The following is a 21,787-nucleotide window of genomic DNA, read 5'->3' as shown; positions in this document are numbered from 1 at the left end:
GCCCTGGGCAGCAACAGGAGAAATTGGAGGTGAAAAGGGCGGAAGAAGTTCTTAAGACTTTCCCCGGAGGATGCCACACAGCGATCACTCTGTGAAGTGCACTCCCGTGAACTCCATAAACTTTGGGATTATTCAGGCTAAAGGCAAGGCTCTCTTCCTTTGAAGGGATTCGCTTCTGCAGTCTGGTGGGCCTTGGGTTTTTTCCACTGATCTATGCTGCCTCCACATGCTGTGAAAGCCCGTGCACGTAAAGTTCAGTTGGCATTGCCACCCCCTTTGCAGAAAGGGTACACAAAATATTTCCCACCAGGAGGACTAAGAAGGTAGAGTGAACATTTATCATGGTTGTTCCATTTCTTCAAGAACACGTGGCTCACTTGGGGAAATTATGCAGTAATTTTGTTGGGTCTTAAATCTAAACGCCCCCATACAGCCAAAAAGTGGGCATGTATCTAACCCTGGTCAATTGATTTCTCCCTCCTAAGACTTCGCATCTTAAGCAAGAAACAAATTTAAAAAATTGAAGCCGATTTGTTCCAGCTGGTGAGACAGTCTAGTGGTTCCTGCTACCAGAACTTTCTGCAGCTGCCTGGGACCTTTCTGCTCCAAACCACCTACTTCAAACTTCCTGTCAAGTGAGTGTACCATTTTCTACCATTAAATTCCACTTTTGCTTATGTTTTCCAGTTTGTTGTGGGCTGTTACTTACAATTAAATATTTCTGTCTCAAGAAAACAATAAAAAAGTAGGAGTGGTAGAAATGCTGTCTGGAAAGATTGTCTCTGACAACAGATATTTCACCTAATGCTTTGTCACAGGGGTAGATGGGGTGAAGACTATAGAGTCAGGGGAGGAAGACTGCCTGCCTCCTCCCATCAGCTTGATTGGATAGTGGCCTTCGACCCGGCTGGCACCCCTGTTTTCACCTGGCCCTTGGACTGTGAAAAGGCAGGCCTAGTGGCATCCTGGGTTCCCCTGCACCCAGCAGTGTGTTGGTAAATGTTCGTTAATTGGTTTTGGGTAGGAAAAGGGGAGAAGAGATGATTTGTAATGTTTGCCAATGTCCATGGTGTAAATACTCCCAATTTCAAGCTACCAATGTGTAGTCACCAAATACAGAGGTCTGGAAGAGATATGCACCATCAGCTATCCTAAGCCAGTGTGAGCCAGCTCCACTTACCCTTCTAACTATAGCAACTACCCAAGAGAGCTTCTGGGTTATAATAATGATTAATTTATTAAACACTTTACCTTTGGTGGGGCACCATTTTAGGGTCTTTGCATGTATCATCTTATTTAATTGAATTGTGATGTCTGAGGCAGGGACAATTATTATCCCTATTTTACAGATCAGGAAACTCAGATACAAAGAGAATAAAACATTGTTCAAAATCATAAGGCTTGGAAGTTGAGGTGCCATGATTTCATCCCTGATCATTGACTGTAGAGGCAGCTTATTGTGCTGACAGAGAGAATCAGATCATAAAAGACTTCTTCTTCCCCCTAGAGCAGTGATGGCGAACCTATGACACGCGTGTCAGAGGTGACATGCAAACTCATTGTTTTGGTTGATTTTTCTTTGTTAAATGGCATTTAAATATATAAAATAAATATCAAAAATATAAGTCTTTGTTTTACTATGGTTGCAAATATCAAAAAATTTCTATATGTGACACGGCACCAGAGTTAAGTTAGGGTTTTTCAAAATGCTGACATGCCGAGCTCAAAAGGTTCGCCATCACTGCCCTAGAGTGTGGGAGGTGGCATCAGACTCCAGCAGCCCAGCAGAAATGGCAGGGGCAGCGCCCACAGATAAATTCAACACAGATTTTTAAGTTTTTGAGTCTGAATTTCATTTTTTGTATGCACATTCTGATTATTTATGTCCCATCTACCATCAAAAGGATGAAAGGTAGCTTGAAATAATAAATTTAACAATTATTGAGTACCTACTCCAAACCATTTACTTGGCCTACATTTTATCTCGTGTCCACAATCCTTTAGAGCAGTGGTTCTCAACCTTCTGGCCCTTTAAATACAGTTCCTCATGTTGTGACCCAACCATAAAATTATTTTCGTTGCTACTTCATAACTGTAATGTTGCTACTGTTGTGAATCATAATGTAAATATCTGATATGCAGGATGGTCTTAGGTGACCCCTGTGAAACGGTCGTTCGACCGCCAAAGGGGTTGTGACCCACAGGTTGAGAACCGCTGCTTTAGAGGTAAGAGTTATTCTTCCCATTTTGCAGATAAGGAAACTAAGGCTTATTAAAAGTTGATCCATGAAAGCCCATATAACTAATAAGTTGCCAAAGCAAGGTAGATTTAAAAAAAAAAATTATCTTCATTTTATTGCTGTAGAAACAGGCACGTAGAGGTTAAGGACTTGCTCATGTGACATAATTAGTCCTGAGGCAAACAAACCCCAGTCCTCTGATGCCAAAGCCCATGATAGTCACACTATGTCAGTGAGTCCTCTCGCTAAGCAGACCCCCAGATAATGCAGCTAGAAGTGATTTTCCTAGAAAACCCTGGCTGGGTGACTTAGGAAGGAGACTCTGCCAAGTGTCCATGGAAAGAACAACTGTAATTCCACTGCTCAGAGGGCTCCCTCCCAACCATTTACTCATGATCCCCTAATGGCTTTGCTCATGACCCACGAAGTCAACACTCCTCTCTCTGAAAAGCTCACTTGTCTTGCTAAGATCAGCAACAGGTAAAAATCAATATCCAAAGGTGGTGACTTCTAATCTTCTGCAGCTCTCCCATGGGAACTGGGCTGGATGGTGAGGTGCATCACCAGAGAGCAGGAATCTCCTCGTGTGTGATGCTGGAGTTGGCTCTTTTTTTTTTTTTTTTTTTTTTACTATGTACACAGCCCAATCTGACCGATTTGACTGGTGTGATATGGATGAGGTGCTCCCTTGATTGGTGATAATGAGACTTTTCAGTGTCTGTCAGTTAACAGGAACAATTTGAAGTCATCAACCGACTTGACAGCTTTGCCTCTAACTTACAGCTCAGAGGCAGGCCTGCTGAAATATCAAATGCCTTGAGGAAGTCATTGATGCTGGTTCAGGAAGGGTTAACACGCCTCAAAGTGCCTGCCTTCGCTCTTCCAGCAGAGAGAGGAGGAGGCAGGGTGGGGGTGGGATATGTGTCACATTCAGATACATATCCATAGCCAAGTAGTGGAGAAACAGTGTTAAACCGTAGTGTTCCCTGCTCTGGTTTGCATACTAATATCTTTGGGATTACTTTTCCCTGCTCTGGCAATCTGTCACCTGTAGCTGGGGAGGAGAGGCAGGCAACGGAGAGCCAAAATAACGGAGTAGCATGCTTTTGATTTTACCGAGCAGCTTGTGGGTCCTTGAAGTAATCTGGGGGCTGATGGTAGGGAAGTCCTTCAGGAACACCTGAGAATCTCCCAGGGTGCTTCTCAACACCTCTTATATTTATATAATATTTATATAAATATTCCAAATTTATATAAATATATCTTATATAAAAGGCCCATGGCCGTCACGTCCTAATGCCGTCACAACCAAACGAGCAGTGGCTCTCAGGGCAGGCGGGGCAGGGTGCAAGCTACTAAGCTACTATTGGTGGGAGAGCTATGAGCACTGGAGGGCGGGGCAGCGAGCTATGAGCCTATGAGCGGTGATGGGCAGGGTGGCCAGCTGAGGTAAGTGGAAGCGAGCTACTCACGCACGATTTAATGCGTGCTGGGCCTTTATATATATATATATCCAGCCTAAAAAATTAAACATAGGATTACCTTATGACTAGCAACCCCACTTCTGGATATATACCTAAAGGAATTGAAAGCAGGATTTGTGCACTCCTGTTCACAATAGCCAAAAGGTGGAAACAACCCAAATGTCTATTGACAGATGAATGGATAACCCAAATGTGGTATGTACCTGCAGTGGAATATTATTCAGCCTTTAAAAGAAAGGAGATTCTACCACATTCTATAACATGGATGCACCTTGAAGACATTAGGTTCAGTGAAACAAGCCCGACATAAAAAGACGCATATTGTAAGACTTCACACTTATCTGAGGTAACTAGAATAGTCAAATTCATAGAGAAAGAAAGTAAGATGGCAATGGCCAGGGACCAGAGGGAGGAGGAGATGGGAAGTTATTGTTTAATGGGGACAGAGTTTCAGTTTGGGGAGATGAACACATTCTGGAAATGGCTGCTGGTGATAGTTGCATAGCACTGTAATGCCACAGAACTGTGCACCTAAAAATGGATACAATGGTAAGTTTCAGGTTATATACCAGTATATGTCATCAGTTCGGCGTATGCAGCCAGAGTACTTACAAAGCAGGAGCCGAATGAAAGGCCTGGGAGTGCATTGCCATTATCTGCAAAGTGTGCTCCAAATGTCAGCCAAGTGTGCACACGCGCCTGCCCTTACTTAATCTTCAGGAAGGTATCAGCAGCTTCTTTTGACAGGGGAGGCAATCAAGGTTCAGAGAGGGAAACTAGGTTACCCAAGCACTGCAGCGAAAGAGGGAGGCCGAACCTTAATCCGCCTTTCATCAAATGCAGCACAATTTCCACCTCCCAAATGCCTGGAAAAAGGACCCCTCTATCAGGATGTTTATGTGCCAGACAGTCAGATGAAGCTGAATTTACCTGCTCTCCGAAACATGTGAGACCCACACTTGGAGGGACTTTAGAATTCATCAGGAGGAGAAGTCAATTTATAATTCATAGAACTAAAATACAGAGATGCTCTGATAATAACTATATGGAAAGTGACCTGGAGTATTTCCCAAATGAAGATGCGACTATCTGTTATGTCTGGCTTTGGTTGACTTATACAAATAGAATCACAGGATTCTAAGCATTCCACTGTAATTCAGAGAGAACCACACCTGGACCTGGCAGGTGTTGCTCAGTGGTAAAGCATTGGCCTGCATACCAAAGGGTCTCAGGTTCGATTCTGGGTCAAGGGCATGTACGTGGATTGCAGGTTCATTCCCAGGCCCTGGTCTGAGTGTGTACGGGAGACAACCGATCGATGTGTTTCTCTCACATTGATGTTTCTCACTCACTCTCTTTCTCTCTCCCCCCTCCCTCCTTTCCACTCTCTCTAAATATCAATGGGAGCCCTAGCTGCTTTGGCTCACTGGATAGAGCATCAGCCTGCAGACTGAATGGTCCCAGGTTCGATTCTGGTCAAGAGCACGTGCCGGGTTGCTGGCTTCGTCCCGGGTGGGGGGCACGCAGGAGGCAGCCAATCAATGGTTCTCACTCATCATTGATGTTTCTGTCTCTCTCTCCCTCTCCCTTCCTCTCTGAGATAAATAAAAGTATATTTTTAAAAAATTAATAGGAAAAATATCCTCAGGTGGGGATCAAAGAAAAAACAAAAAAAAAAAGAGAGAGCACCACAACTGAATTTCACTGATAATAACCACAAACCACTGGTTACTTTTGTAAACCCAGTTGGAATAACTTATCCCTGGCCAGGTCTCTCTCTTGGCTTAAAATGGTAATGGTGTGTCATTCTCACTGTGTTTTTCTTATAGGTTTAAAGATCTTGGGGATGTATTGATCCCCATCCTCATATTTATATTAGGAGGTACATTATAGTCTGTCTAAGTGAGCAGGATATAGCACAGTGGTTAGATCATGGCTCTAGTTCAGTGATGGCGAACCTATGACACGCGTGTCAGAGGTGACACGCGAACTCATTTTTTTGGTTGATTTTTCATTGTTAAATGGCATTTAAATATATAAAATAAATATCAAAAATATAAATCTTTGTTTTACTATGGTTGCAAATATCAAAAAATTTCTATATGTGACACGGCACCATAGTTAAGTTAGGGGTTTTCAAAATGCTGACAGGCCGAGCTCAAAAGGTTCGCCATCACTGGCCTAGGTCCTGGGGCACAAATCCTGGCTCTTCTACTTACTGGTTATATGACCTTGGGCAAGTTACTTCACTTTTCTGTACTTCAGTTTCTTCATCTGTGATATGGGGATAATAATAGCATCTACTTCATTGGTTATTGTGAGATTTAATTTCTTGGAATACATTGATGCATCTTGTTTCCCAAATTCCAGTGTTATAGAAAAGGCCTAAGGTCATCGCTCTTTGGAAGTGCACCCATTGCTATTTCAGGAGAGGGAGAGGCAGGGACTGGGGGGTGAAGAAAGGTGGCTTTGAACCAAGTATCAGCATCATGCATTCTCTTCTGGTACCAATTACTGTGATAAATTGAAGGTGACAAGTTACTTTATGACATAAATGCAAATCAGCGTTCCCTTCACTGTTATTTTCCAATGCCCTGGCACTTTAATGGTCCCCATAAGTTTGCTTCACTTGCAGCAAGTATCGGTATGTTCGCAGTCAGCCAGAGAATTTATTTTTAGGTGGGGAGCGCAATGAACTGAGCCCACTGGCTGACTTAGAAAAATGATCACATTCCCATCCACAAATTATTCCCCAAGTTAGCATTTGAGCCTTCGCTGGTGAAATAACACAATAAATAGAGATTTGTCACAAGGGCTCATTTCCACCTGCCAGACTTGACTCTCTAAATATTCAGCATTCAACACCTTTGTGGGTAGGTGTTTGTTTATGTGTGTTTATTAGAAAAACAAAAACCTGCCCCAGAATGTAATATTCTCTGCAAGGGGCGAGGAGCTGAGACCTGCTACTCCTAAGACACATGCGTGGAGAGAAGAGCATGGCTTCCCGTGGGTTGAGCCAGGAAAGTTTCCATATACCTGAAACTCTAATGCCAGTGGTGGCTTCAGCAGGAAAGGAGACAAAAGGGACAGAACCCAATATTTGTTTGGTTCTCACCATTGAAGCTGAATTCTTGTCCTGCCAGTTCCACCGGCTGTTGTCACAATTAATTAATTAATTAATTAATTAATTAAGAAAAAAAGAAAGAAAGAAAGAGATAGGCAGCAGCATTGTCACTATAAACAAGACTGCATTTCCCTATCTGCCTCACACTGGAAGCTGGTAAATACATTGCCTAATTAATTTAAAATACAACTTCTGAGAGACAACCCCTAATTGTTCAAAGTGCTTTGATTAGGGCATAAAGATAATCGCAGAATTAAGTCATAATAAGGAAGCTGGTGCACAAAATGAAACGTGTGGCTCCCTTTCCCTGCTGAGGAGCTCGTGGCTGCATTTATTCATTCATTTATTAACCAAATATTTAATGAGCACCTACTACCCTGTTCCTGCTTGTAAGGTCGAACATTCTGCATATAGGTGGCTTTTTTTTCTGCTTTATCCCAAGAATTACTCTTGGTGTGCATGAGTGTGTGTGTGTGTGTGTGTGTGTGTGTACACAGTTTACATTCTGAGATGTAATCAGGATGCCAGGGCGGGGAAGACTGAAGGAAACAGGCAGGGAGAGACATTTTTTATGCATGACACAGAGCACGGAGCCCTTCTATCAACACCTTGCCTTAAGTGCACTGCATTAGGCATTCCGTCTGACAAGTTGCCACTTGGAGATATACAGTCTTATCCCCTCCCCCACCTTCCAACCGGAAACCTGACATTGCTTCACATCCAGTGTTTAATTTCCCATTGTTTGAAATAAAATGGTATGTAAAGTATGCGTTGCCATGGAGGCAAAACCCAACCCTGCATAGAGGATTCTGAAGCCGGTAGCTTGGGATCTGCCCAGGTGTCCAGGTGCTGACTAAGGCAAAGCAAGGGCCGACCCTCCCAAAAGACGCTTCGGAGACACGTTCTCCAGTTGCAGGGGTGCCTGGCAGATTCGCCAGCACCAGACTCTGTCTTCTGCCTGGAGAGAATGTGCCTGCTCCATTTTTTGCCTGAGTTTCCGGGGGTTCAGGTCCTTATCTGGAAGCTTCTCTGAAAATGTTCTGGAGCAGTGATTGCTGAGGGATGAAGCCATGGGAGCTTAATCTGCACACAACACTTGGGGCTGGGCCGTCAGTCCGCTCCTCGGTGTGTACTGGGGACAGAAATGCACGCCGGTCTTCACAAAAGGCTCACACTAGCATGTTCCAATAACCCCCAACCGGAAGTCGCCCAGATGCCCAGCGTTCCGATGGAAGCCAGCACAGCGGAATACTAAGCAGCATGCGGCTGGACGAACCATCCCTACGCAGTGCGATGACTCTCAGAAGAGATGTAAGGGGGGGAAGCCAGACCCGAAAGGGGGCCTAGTGTATGATTCTATTTATACACAACTTCGAAGTCTGCAAAACTCATCAGTGGGGACAGCGGTCTGCCTGGTGGCTGCCTTTCGGGAGCAAAGAGGGGAACTTGGTTGGCAGCAGATACAAGGAGGAGTTCTGCGGGGTGCTGGCAACATTCCAGTTTTTGACTAGGTGGTGATTTTGTCTTTTTGTTTGTTTGTTTATGTCATATATTTCACCCAAAAATAAAACATTTTTTTAAAAAACACCTTAAGGGTGGCCTTGAGGCAGGCAAGGGCAATTAGTTGTCTTGTCTCTGTTAGAGCCTGCGGTCTCCTTAGGGTCACCTCAGGGAAGCGTGAGAGGTAGGTCAAGGCAGTCAGCACAGGGCAGAAGCAAGGCTAGCCCTTCCGCCCCCACCTGAAGAGGTGCCTCAGTGAAGATGATGAGTCAGGCGGGAGCACTGCCTCAGTTTCCCTAAGGTGCATGACCTTTTGGAAGATAAGAATGCACACTGGCCAGTGGTTAACTTTTTTCTTAAATCATTTTAAAAATCAATATAAGAGGCCCTTCCCCTCTGAACACACACACACACACACACACACACACACACACTTTTACATCTTCCTCTCCTTTTCTTAGGGGTACATAAAATAATAGTGGGCCTCAGACTTGGTAAAGCACAGTCCATCTCTTGTACAGTGAGATGCTTTGCTTAACGCTCTCTGCCTCCCGGAGGAGAAGCCAGGCACTGGATTTTGCATGGTTTCAGGCTCACTTGCAAGGCTGGAGAGAAGACATTTTTCTTCGGAGCAAGTTGCAAGTCTGCTGTGGCATCTGGGTGGAACTTTGCGAATCCCCTGCTCCAAGGCAGCCAGCCCAGATGATCAGAGGCTGTGTGTGTGTGTGGGGGGGGGGGGGGGGAGTTTTCCTCCACCCACTTAGGGTCCCTGGCTGAGACAGATTCACAGGAGAAGGGCATGCAGATTTCACTGAGTTTGTGCATGTACAGGGGAGTCTTCGCAAGAGAATGAAGACTCAAAGAAGTGACCAGAGCAGGAAACTTTTATACCTTCAAAGAACAGCACATGTGTGAAGACAGAGGTAGTAATAGGAAGATAAGGGTGAGTTTAACAAGGTTTGTTTGTACAGATTTCTTGGCCCAAAATTCCCCATCTCTGGTAGTAAGAATGTCTTCCCTCCTCCTTGTTCAGGGAGGGCACCCATCACAGGGGAGATTTCTGACCTGTTTCAGGGAAGATATGCATGTGGCGGGGGGAGGTGTGAGAGGTCAGGTGATCTTTCTGCTTTGCTGTTTTCTATGATTCCTTCAGCTTCAGTGTTCAACAGGCCCAGGTGACATATGTAGAGGGTAGTGAGTCCTGAACCCCATCAGCTGCTTTTCTGACTTTTGCTCCACCTTCCCCTCAGTTTTATAAAACTACGATTTCCTGTATTATAACCCTTCCATCTTGGAATATATGGAGTGGCCTTTGTTTTCCTGACTGAACCCTGGCTGGGTAGAAAAATATAAGGTCACACACACAGGATTCTATCTTTCTGGGGCTTGATGTCACCTGTGGGCCTCCCCTGAGGAGTTAGCTTCAACACCAGGGCTGTAAATCCTCCATAATCTCCCCTCCTGCTCTGTCTAGGACTTCACCTAATGCAGATCACCCCTCGCCCTCTGAGCTCCAGCCATGCTAGGCCATGCTGGCTCTTGGCTCTTCGATATGCCTCACTCTGTGCTGACTCTGAGACGTCACTCTAGCTCTTCCCCTTACCAGGGAGCCTCTGACTCCTGGGTCCTCCCCACCCCAATCACTTAGCATGCATCCCTCAGGCACTAATTAGTCCTTTCCTTGGGAAGGCTTGCAAATAATAAGCAAGAAAGGGTGAATGAGAGTATGTAGCAGGGAGTCAGAAAATGCCTCCTGGGACTTTTCTGACACAGAGCACTACTGTATCTCCAGCACCCAGCACCCTCCCTGGGACACAGAGGACACTCAACAAGTATTAGTTGGTGTTCATAATCAAATCCCCCTCTCCACGGGGAAATAATGTACTTCCCTCCAGACAGATGGGGCTCAGTTTTATAGCAGGGGGGACTGACAGGGGAGCAGGAGGGAGAACTCACACAGCCTGGGCACTTTCTGTGCGCTGTGCATATGGCCACGCACTCTGTCTACATTAACACCATTTAAACCTTCCAAGAATACTAAGAGGTAGACGCTCTTATATCTCCGTTTTACAAATGACGGAACTGAGGCTCAGAGAGGTTAAGTAACTTATCAAGGTCATGTAATTGTCCCAAATCTCAATCCCTCAGTCTCCGTTGCATCAAGGATTGTTCATGATGTCATATGTCCCTCACACCGCTGGCAAAATGTCTCAGAAATAGCAACAGCTAATTTCCATAATAATTATGTGAGGTTGTTGTGAAGGTGTCCTGGTCTTCTATTTTGTCACTTGAGCAGTGACAGGCTTGCATGACTGCATCGCTTAGCTACGGTGGCTTAGCCTTGACCTCTCACCTCCCCCTACTCTTTGAAATTGCTTCATTTCTCTCCCTTCAAAGGAAGGCAGCACTGCTTCAGTTGGGAGGCTCCACAACAATTTCCTTCCAAATCCCTCTTTTCTCAGACTGCATTGCGTTATTGGTTCTCTAAGAGGCTCTCCCCCACCCCCATTCCTAAGGAGCCTCCAGGGTGCATGGCCTGCTGGCAAAAGCCCGTGGGTGTTTAGCAGTGCAGTGTCATGGCCAGTGCATGTATGGCCTCTGGTGCCAAAATATGGGTTCAAATCCTGACTCCACCACTTACTGTGTGAACTTAGGTAAGTTACTCTCTCTGCCTCAGTTTCCACCCTTGTAAAATGCAATAGTGGACAGTAGTATCCTCTTTATGGGATCCTTGAAGGGATTAAGCGATGTAACAAATGGATGTTGCTTCAAGCAGTGCCTGGCCCATAGGAAATGCTTGGTAAATGGCAGTGTTTATCTTTATTGATGCGCACACATAAGTACTTGAGACAGAACATAAGCAGCTTTATCTCGGGTTCTCACTGCAACCCCAGACCTCCTTTCTGTTTTGTTTATTTTCCTGCTCTCAGTGGATTAGAAACTGAGTCCCCTTAGGATGTTTAGCAGTGAATTCAAGAGAGCTGGCTCCTAGGGGAGTGAAGAATAAACCCCGGTTGGTGGCGTGAGCCCCTGCAGGCCATTCTTTCTTTGTTCAGTTTTCTTCTTTCAACAGCTCAACAGCGCTACTGTCCTCCCTCGTCTCTCACCAGTGCTCCCGTGGCAGAAAATTTCATTCCCCTTTCTAACCGAATCACATCTTTAATAAAGCTATTGTATTTGACCACAGGCTTAGGAAACGGGAATATAACATAATAAGAGAAGATCATTAAAGTTCTATAAAGCGAGCTTTCATGTCCCTCATTTCCAGTGTCCCCGGGCCTCAGATAAGGGATAAACATTTTTTAAATCAAAATCTAAATAACAGCAAACCTCACTTTTCATTTCAAGTATTTTTCCACTAAGGTATGTGGTGTTTCTTAATTTCCTGTGTAGATCAGATGGACTGTAAAAGCGTTTTGTTTGGGGTATTTTTATTTTAAGTTTTCGGGCACTTTCCTGACTGCAATTCCAGCACATGTCTTTGGTAAGGTTGTTAGAGAAGTGAGCCAAGAATGATTAAAATTCTGGAGACTGATTTACAAGGGAACAAGCACAGATGAGTACTGGGAGGTAAACGCACTTATTGGAGGGATAACTGGGTAAGTAGCTCAGAAAGACTGAGAAAAAGCAGACATTAAATTATATGATGGGAAGAGTATGAGAGGAGACATTTATAGAAAAGAAAATAGAGGCGTTCCCCCCGCCCCTCCCCCCGCCCCTTTTGCTTCTCTGAGAAACAGCAGTTAAGAGCACAAGCACTGAAGTAGGAGCCAGAGACTCAAATCTTATCTCTGCCCGTTGCCAGCTGGGTGGCCTTGGACAAGGAACTAAATTTCTATTAGTCTCAGTTGTCTCCTCTGCAAATGGCAATATTAAAAACCTAGGTATTCATAAGATGATCACAAGAAATCAAGAGGGATGGTGTATTTAATGCACTTAGCGCAGAATCCAGCACATTACAGGTCGCATATTTCTCTGTTAATGTTTGTGGAGCTACTTCTTAATAGTACTTTATTTTGAACAATGAAAAATGTCCAAAGGAATTGTTCAAAGGGAACTTACTAGAACATTTTAAAACAGTCTGGATTTACTGCTGGTGGGAATGCAGACTGGTGCAGCCACTGTGGAGAACAGTATGGAGCTTCCTCAAAAAACTAAAAATGGAACTCCCATTTGACCCAGTGATCCCACTTCTAGGAATATATCCCAAGAAGCCAGAAACACCAATCAGAAAGGATATATGCACCCCTATGTTCATAGCAGCACAATTCACCATAGCTAAGATCTGGAAACAGCCTAAGTGCCCATCAGCAGATGAGTGGATTAAAAAACTGTGGTACATCTACACAATGGAATACTATGCTGCGGTAAAAAAGAAGGAACTCTTGCCTTTTGCAACAGCTTGGATGGGACTGGAGAGCATTATGCTAAGTGAAATAAGCCAGTCAGAGAAAGATAAATACCACATGATCTCACTCATTTGTGGAATATAGAGAACAACATAGACTGATGAACAGGGACAGATCCAAAGACAGAGAAACAGCAATCAGACTATTAGTCCCCAGAGGGAAAGTAGGGGAGGGTGGGGGTAAGGGGAAGAGATCAACCAAAGGACTTGTATGCATGCGTATAAGCCAAACCAATGGACACAGACAACAGGGGGATGAGAGCATGAGCGGGGCGGGGGGGGAGGATGGGGGTTAATGGGGGGGGGGAATGAGGACACATTTGTAATTCCTTAACTAATAAAGAATTTAAAGATTTTTTTTAAAAAAACCAGTCTGGATTTAGAGATAAGAAACCTAAACTGTGGGTCCGCCTGGGAGTGAATGGGCAAACTGGGAGTTGAAAGTTCAACATCATTATTCAAAAAAATTTTGAAGTCTATTTTATGGACTCCAAGATGAATATTTTCCACATTTTGATATCTCTCAAATTGGGAAGTCTTACAACCCCTAGCAGTTTTTTTTTTCTTAGTGCTTTATGGAAATAGGGTGCATATTCCAATTGGTGGCATCTAAGATTTGATGAAGTATGGTCTTAAGCATTAAGCTTCCTGGTGCTCTGTTCTAAATAAATAAACCCAGACAGTTCTGGTCCTCAAATAATTTATAATGTGAGGTGGGCTGTACAAAGAACATTGGAATAACTCAGTCAGCACTGCAGGAAAACAGGGAGGAGGGCAGCTGGGTTGTAACCAGGTCCCTGGAGGGAAGTTGAAAGTTTAGTTACCAGAAGGAGGCAAAGAGGATACTGGGTGGCAAAAAGGGGTGCGAGCGGTTTCTGTTGGGGCTAAACTGAGAGCAGAGAAGGTTTCAAGGCCTGGAGCACAACAAGCGTTCACTGAGGAACTCAAGTCCATAACCCAAAGTGAGAAGAAGTGAGATAGGCTCTGAAATTTAAGTTTCAATATGGACTGTCAGAGCCAGTATGTACCGTAGGGATTGATTTGAAAACTAGTCACAACAATTTTCCCCATCCTGGGTGCTCTTTCATAATGTGGCTTTGAGAGTCTTCAGGAGGTGGGGCCTTGAATCTCGGCTGCCCTCCTTGCTTTCACAAATATTCTCTGGGGGAAGTAACACTACCATCTGGCCTAGGCCTTAAGAAACGTTGAAGCTTCCATTTCTGCTCTCTCGGAAGCTGGCTGCAATGTAAAGCAGTCTCATTATCACACTGGAGAAGTCATATAGAGAGAGAATGGTTCTAGAGCAATGATGGTGAACCTTTTGAGTTCGGCGTGTCAGCATTTTGAAAACCCCTAACTTAAATCTGGTGCTGTGTCACATATAGAAATTTTGTGGTATTTGCAACCATAGTAAAACAAAGATTTATATTTTTGATATTTATTTTATATATTTAAATGCCATTTAACAAAGAAAAATCAACCAAAAAAATGAGTTCGCGTGTCACCTCTGACACGCGTGTCATAGGTTCGCCATCACTATTCTAGAGGATGACAGTTCACACAGAGGCTGATAAGGACAGCTGCCAAACATGTGAGGACACCATTCTGGAGGGTCCAAGCCCCAGCTGGGCCTCCAGCTGAAAGCAGCTGCATGAGTGACCCCAGCCAACCCCACATGGAGCAGAAGAACCGCCCAGTTGAGCCCAGACAATTCATAAGACCCTGAAAAATAGTTAATCATTATTGTTTTAAGCCACTACGTTTTGGAGCAGTGCATGGCAATAGCAATAGATAATTAAAACGGGAATAATCTCCAGCTCACTCGTTTCACAGAGGAGACTGAAAAACCAAAGAAGTTAAGTGACTTGCTCTGACCCACTAGTCTCAAAGTGGCCGAGGCTGGCAGGAACTGAGATTTCCGCATTCTCAGTACACTGCTCTGATCATTAAACCTGGCAGAACTATTTTCATACAGGTAAAATGAGCGCATTTCTCAACTTTTGCTGATGTGCATTAATGTAATGGCTTGCACTGAGTAAGTGTTTATTATGTGCTTGGCTCAGTGATAAATGCACTCTCACTTAATCCCCACAGTGAATCTATAAAATAGATGTGATACAACCCCCCATTGTACAAATAACATAACTGAGGTTAAAGAGGTTAAGGAACTTGTTCGAGGTCACCCAGCTAAGTAGGTGGTGGAGTCAGGATTCAAATCCAGATCAGTCAGATTCTGAACTGCTTGCTGTATTAACCGTCATGATCCACAGCTCCCACTGACTATAAGGGCCTTTCCCCCCAAATCAAGTTTTTCTTTCTTGCACGATTCTATTCAGCCCAACTCTGCATCTTCTGTTTTAAATGTGCCTCACAGTCATTATGGATTTCAGGATAAAGCCAGAGAAGGCATGTTTGGATTCATCTAGGAGTTTTTCCTTATTGGGTATTTGCTCAAAATCACTACAACTCTTTCTAAGGAGGGAAATGAACAGATTTTGAGTTTCTGTTCCACAGAAGAGCTATAATCGAGGCATTTCCCACCCCCTCCCCGTGCACTGTACACTCCATCAGGCTCATGGGCTCTTCTCACCCTTAAATTACCTTGTGAAATGAAGGATGAGAATTATAGCAGTTGTGGTTTAGCAAGTTTATATGAGTATGGCTGAGCAAAGAGAGAGAAAATAAGGGAGGAGGAATGGGTAAACAGGAAGGAAATTTAACAAATGAAAGGTAAAGTGTTAATCTATTGTTTTTGGACTAGGAACCTGAGGCTGCCTCCCTGGTCACTTTATCAGGATGACTACATTTCCGCTCACCCAGGACAGTTCTGGTCCACGCCCAGTGTCCTGGCATAGTTGTCAATAGTGCTCTGCTTCCCTCTCAAAGGGTCCCCGTTTGGATGATAAATTGTATGATGATCCCCTCAATCGTGGTTCACTCTCAGCCCACCACTTCCGGTTTCATGGAGACGAAATGGGTACTAGATTCTACAAAGGGTTCTGAGGACACCAGGGTCAGCAGACACAGCCCCTGACCTCAATGAGGCCACTGCACTGCACAGTACGGGAGACACAAAACAGCTTTCTGGTGTATGAAGCACAGTAACAGAGGCATTGCTGGGAGCACTTGTAGGCAGCAGCTGGGGAAAGAGAGGAGGCAGTGAAGTACACACAGAGGGAACAGCAAGTGCAAAGGCCTGGAGGTGTTATCACAATTAGCTAGTTATTAGGACTAATAATAGGAAGCAAGCAAAGGGGAGGCCCAACATTATAAGCATGGTCATCTGGGCAGCCTCACCAGGAAGCTACAGCTTCATGCTCCCCCAGAAATCCACTGATTTATTCCCTGGGGGAAGGGATTGAACAAAGGGGGAGATGGATACATACATGTGCAGTGAAGTTGAGGTGACGGGGGGAAGGTGCTTGCACATCAGTCTAGCCTGGGAAAAAGATCATTGGCAAGGAGGGTGAAGCCACTGCAAGCGCATGAAATCTTGAAAGGGTAAAATCCCCAGAGGAAGAGTTCTCTTCTCTCTCTCCCTCCCTTTCTCTCTCTATAAAAATCAATAAAAACATATCCTTATCTAGCCAGTGTGCTCAGTGGTTGAGCCTCAACTCATGAACCAGGAGGTCATGGTTCCATTTCCAGTCAGGGCACATGCCCAGGTTGTGGGCTCAATCTCCAGTAGGGGGTGGGCAGGAGGCAGTCGATCCATGATTCTCTTTCATCATTGATGTTTCTATTTTTCTATCCCTCTCCCTTCCTCTCTCTGAAATCAATTTTAAAAAATCATAAAAATATTTTTTAAAAAACACAAGACAACAAAAAACACATATCCTCTGGTGAGGATAAAAGGAGAAAAAAAAAGAAAAAGAAAAAAGCCACACCTCACTCTTGTCCAAAATCCCTCCGGAAGAGTGTTCCACTGCTTGTGAGGCATTGTACTCCCCTAATCCATGGATTGTTTCCCTTGAATAAAGGCCATAAAACTCATGAATTTAATTGTTTTAGCTTTGACACTTGATATCATGTAACTAGAATATAAAATACTATTCATCTTTAAAAGTAACCCCAAAAATGCAAATAAAGCTATGATAAGTTATCAAATTACATAAATTTACCATTAGATTGACAAAAAAAAAAAAGAATTTCAGATAATACCAAATGTCAAGGAATGAATATCCAAGATTTTAACAAGCACAACATTGGATAAAAAAAAAAAAAAAGAGCGAGAGAAAGAAACAAAAAGTAGTTTTTGAATGTCATATTTATGTAGATTTTAACAAAAATAAAACAATTGAATACTTTTTAAAGATACATATATATTGAAGAACATTTATCAATCACACTAGAGAGAATTTCTGTGGGAAGAAGTTGCAAGAATAAGAGTGGGGGTTTGGGATAAAGAAAAACAAAACAAAGCTAAGTCAAAATGAAATAAGAAAGCTGGCTTGCATGAACTAAAGTGAGGCTATGATCTGAGTAGTATGATTAACTAGCCTATCTGCACCCTGGTTCCAAAATAAATAAATAAATGGAGGGAACGAACGTCAGGGAAATTTTCCTCTGTAATCCCCCATTTACAAGGGCAGTGCCCTAAGCGCTGAAACAATGAAGTCTTTCATTAGTTCCTGTCCATAGGTGACTGCTTTTCCAACTGGAGTAACGGGAGGCAAATTTAGGGATTTTTCTCACTCCCCCAAATTACTGATTTTACAAATGATTAAGTGTCCTCCTAATTCCCCAGGGCCCACTCCGATGAAAGCCAAGACCACCCCTAAGAAAGCCTTTACAAGGAGAGAAGTTTGAAAAACACCATTTTGCCAAAAAGAATTAGCGTCACCCAGGGATTAGGGAGCTGGCTGTAAAACCAGAAAGGAAGTCAGAGATTAACTCAAATTGACTGGATGTTCTTTTAAATTACTCTCTTGGCATTTAGTTTCCACGCTGTTAAAATAGAGGCATGCACAGGCAGACACTCTGTAAAAAGTATCTGAAGAAAAGGGAAACAGGTATCAACGGACTTCTTGGGGTGAACGAAATGGTGGTTATGAAAATGAGGTATTTTTATTATTTGTTGTGGTCATGGAACTATTTAACACCATTCTGCAAGTAACATACAAAATGAATGTACTGCCTGTCCAGTATGGCTCAGTGGATGAGCGTCGACCTATGAACCAGGAGGTCATGGTTCGATTCCAGCCAAGGGCACATGCCCAGGTTGCAGGCTCAATACCCAGTGTGGGACTTGCGGGAAGCAGCCAATCAATGATTCTCTCTCATCATTGATGTTTCTATCTCTCTCCCCGTCTCCCTTCCTCTCTGAAATCAACAAAGACATATTTTTTAAAAATGAATGTACTGAAATTAAAATATCTTGATCAGAGCTTATCTGGGGTTTATCTTTACATATACTTATATTTTAAGGGTTGGGGGTGTTTAGAGCATTGAACCATTTACATGTAAGAACTGGATGAAATGAAAATGTTCAGAAGGGTGATAGGCCAAGGAATCCTTTGGGTATCCATTTCCAATAAGCTTCTGAGGAACAAAAAGACTCAGGCTCAGCCATGAAGGCTTCATTCTTTATATTTTGGCAGAGTTGGTAGTGGCTCAGGGGATATCATATTTCACTGCACTGGCTTTAATAGGATAAGATGTTAGCTAACATGATAACAGCTTTAGGTGATTTCAGGAGCTTGGGGCAGGGGGAATGAAATCAGTCACTGAAGTGACAGTCTAATTACATAAGAATGGGACCAGCACAGTGGGTACAAATACTTCCCCTAAAGCAGTGGATTTAGAAATTCCACCATGTTCTGTTCTCAAATTTGAGAGGTTTTTCTGAAATTAAATGTACTACGTTATGAATCTTACTAAATCCAGTTCATCTCTTTGGAACAGGTTAAGGAGACAGAAATTGATGTCACAGCTGGAAGGAAAAGACAGGTAAGATTATTAGGAAGCAGTTAGGCAAGTTAGGGGTATCATCAATAATACCACAGGTGGATATGATTAAAGATGGAGTCAGATAGACATGAGTTTGAATCCCAATCCAGCCACCTCTGGCTGGCTGACACCTAACACGCTTTTTTCACCTCTCTGAAAGTAGGTTTCCTCATGTGTAGAGAGTTTAAATGTCTAATAACTCAAGAGCTATCAGCCACATAATTAGAAGACACCAGGAATACACCCTTTATTTCTCAAAGTACCAAATGCACTCACAAAACAGTCTCAAATGCGAACTGCTCTGTCCTTCACATCTACTGGCAGCTAACCACCTTGGAGATGCCTCACAGCTGTTGCTCACCACAGTGAGAAGAGAATGCCAATGTCAAGTGTGGTAGTCTGCCCCCAAAAGGATTCAAAGTTTTGAAGGTAATTTATTATTCATTCATAGACAACGGATACATAGTTTACTATAAAGAGTAAGGTGCTTCCATAACAAAAACCCAAAATGTTGGAGTGGCTTTGGAACTGGGCAGTTGGAGAAGCTGGAAGGACTCGGAGGAGAGTTTTAGTGAAAGCCTGAAGAGCCTTGAAGAAACTGTTAAAAGAATGCTGGCAGCTTTTGAGAAGACCGTAGATTAAGGCTGAAGAGGAAATGAGAAAAATGTTACTGGACACTGGAGGAATGGGTCCTTGTTTTGTAGTGGCAGGAAGTTTAGCAACACTGTCACCTATATACCTTAGAAAATGAGCCTAATTAATTGGATGCGCTAGCTAAGTACATTGCCAGGTAGAGTGTTGAAATTCCTGATTATTGCAAAACGCGAGAAGAGAGAAATAATCTAAAGAAGGACTTTTAAAGAAAAGGATCCAGAACTTGCTAGATGTGAATATTCCCGTCTTCTCTAGATGGCAAATAATGCTAAAATGAAGAAATGGCTTCCAGTCAAAAATAAATTCTAGGACACTGCAAGGGAAATATCATCAAGTGATGAAGCTGGGAGTGTGGCTGTAAAAACCCTTTGTTCATACCTCCAAAAGATCTATAGTAGTGATTCAGAGAATTATTCAGACAAAATATAAGGCTTCAAAGAAGTTTATTAGTGTTGTGCTCCAGCAGTTCCAGTAGAGAGATGCTGCAGAGTAGAAAAGGGCTTATCTCGAAGAGATCTGTGGGTATGATTTTTGTCCAATGAAGTGGTGCCCCAATTAGATTCATAGGAGACTCACAACATTTTAAAAGAAATTACATTGGCAGGAACATTGCCAGCATGGACTAAATGGAACAGAGACAGTACAAAACTAAGAGGGGCCGTGAAAGCACCTAAATTCTACTGGCAGAAAGCAGACTGACAAGTTACATAGCTGCCAACATGGGCTACTTTTCTTAGAAGAGAAAGGATGACACAGAGAGTGGAATCAAGATCTTAAAGGGTGAAGTCAAAAGCCATGGAGAATCATTCCTGGGCAGAAGTAGAATTGAGCCCTAATTTGAGGAGCTTCTAATATGTGTTCAACTGCATTTCAGGATGATTGTGGACCAGTGAACTCCTCTGTGTCTTTTCTCCTTTTAAGCAGGAGTGTCTGACCAGTTATCCTAAGCCTGTCCCATCACTGTATGCTGGGAATGAGGAGGAAAACAAACATTCAGATGGAGAGGAACTATACTCGAGGCGCTGCATGTAAGACTATATCTAGAAGTTTCATCCATACCTGGACCTGATTTAGATAAGATTCTGGACTTTAAGCTTATGGTTTGAGACTTTGGGGATCTTTGGAGGAAGTAGTTGTATTTTACATTTGAGAGAGTTGTGAATCATTGGGGGCAAAAGGGTAAAATATGGTAGCCAACCTCAAAGATGCCCTGGCCAGTGTGGCTCAGTTGGTTGCGCATTGTTCCATGCACCAAACGGTCACTAGTTTGATTCCTGGTCAGGACTCATGCCTGGGTTGCAGGCTCAATTCCTGGTGGGATAGGGGAGGTTATTCAGGAGGAAACCAATTAACGTCTCTCTCTCTCCCCCTTTCCTTTCCTCTCTCTCTCAAAATCAATTTAAAAAATCTTAAAGGAAAAAGATGGCCCCAAGGATCCTCACCTTTTGGTAATCATGCCCCCGTGTAGTCCCCTTCCACAATGAATAGAGTTGATCTCTGTAACTCATAGACTATGTTGGACGTGATGACGTGTGACTGCTGAGCTTAGGTAATAAGAGACATTGCATCTTCCACCTTGCACTCTCTTGGCTCAGTTCCTTTGGGAGAATTCAACTGCCGTGTCTAAAGCAGCCCAATAGAAAGTGGTGAGTCTTCCTGACAACAGCCAGGCGAGCGAGCTACTTTAGAAGCAAATCCTACAGGTCATGCCTTCAATGCCTATAGCTCCAGCCAACATCTTCACTGAAATATTTTGAGAGACCCTGAGTTAGACCACCCAGCTAAGCCACCACTATATTCCTGGCTCATAGAAAGTGTGACATAATACATATTAATTGTCTTAAGCTGCTATGTTTTGAGGTGATTCTCTATGCAATATAGATTAATATAACAAGGTTTCTATCTCTGAATGCTCCCAAGGATTCCAATTTCTGGGGAATCTGACTGTTCTGATTGCTGTGCAGAGGGTTACAGAAGGTCTGTCTCATTGAGTCTGCCATACCTCATTACCATAACTTTTTAATTGTTCCATCAAATTTTGCCTCTAAGACCCTCTAATCAGAGGGCTCAAGAAAGGATTGTGAAGAGTCAGTAACTGAACTGTCAGGTAAGATTAAGAACAAATAACAACAACAAAAAGACACCCCTCTGTCCCCACCAAGATCTTGGACACACACAAAATATGTACTTTTAAGACACTGAAAAATTATTTTCAGTGAAAAAATATTTTCTAAATGTGATAACATGCTTATAAAAGCTATTTCCTTCTAAGCCTGGAGAGGTGGAAATTAGTAGACCTAGAGAACAGTGTTTCAAAGCAAGAAACACTACTCTCTAAGTATACCAATGTTGATGTTTGAGTTGACATTTGTTGAACATTTTTCGTTTCAGAATGGTGCATCAATCCCTGTTTTGAATGCAGTCACAG

Source organism: Myotis myotis, unplaced genomic scaffold, assembly GCF_014108235.1.
Source record: "Myotis myotis isolate mMyoMyo1 unplaced genomic scaffold, mMyoMyo1.p scaffold_m19_p_10, whole genome shotgun sequence".
Taxonomy (NCBI): Eukaryota; Metazoa; Chordata; class Mammalia; order Chiroptera; family Vespertilionidae; genus Myotis; species Myotis myotis.
Note: the sequence above shows the minus strand (reverse complement) of the source record.